This window comes from Sinocyclocheilus rhinocerous, unplaced genomic scaffold (genome assembly GCF_001515625.1).
Source record: "Sinocyclocheilus rhinocerous isolate Xijiao unplaced genomic scaffold, SAMN03320098_v1.1 scaffold1649, whole genome shotgun sequence".
NCBI lineage: Eukaryota > Metazoa > Chordata > Actinopteri > Cypriniformes > Cyprinidae > Sinocyclocheilus > Sinocyclocheilus rhinocerous.
The window spans coordinates 92,149-92,553 of NW_015649580.1; the positions used below are offsets into that span (position 1 = coordinate 92,149).

General features: G+C 23.7%; 1 protein-coding gene across 1 annotated transcript in view; it reads right to left on the bottom strand.

Moving 5' to 3' along the window:
* lamb3 (laminin subunit beta 3) overlaps positions 1-405 on the bottom strand; it is a 24,864-nt gene that overhangs the window by 13,171 nt on the left and 11,288 nt on the right. The gene's annotated exons all lie outside the window — the stretch shown is intronic.

Sequence of the window (405 nt, forward strand, 5' to 3'; positions counted from 1 at the left end):
TATATAATTAGTTATTAGTACAGTTTATTTCATATTTATAAATTTAATTCTTATTTTATTTATTACTTAATTTTTTGTGTAAAAAGATAAGACATTTTTACTCCAAAAAAAATTGCTTTAAAATTTTAAAACACTAAAATATCTATTTTTGTGGTGATTACTAGTAATGAGTTCATACTGTTACATACACATAGTAGGCAGTATGTACTAGATAGCCAATAATAGTATAATTATAATGAATTTCATTAATAGCCGCTGACAGTGTTGGGCAAGTTACTTCCAAAATGTAATACATTATATATTACTAGTTACTGTCTTTTGAAAGTAATTAGTTACATTACAATATTACTGTCTCTGAATTGTAATGCGTTACACTACTTTTGAGTTACTTTTGAGTTACTTTCA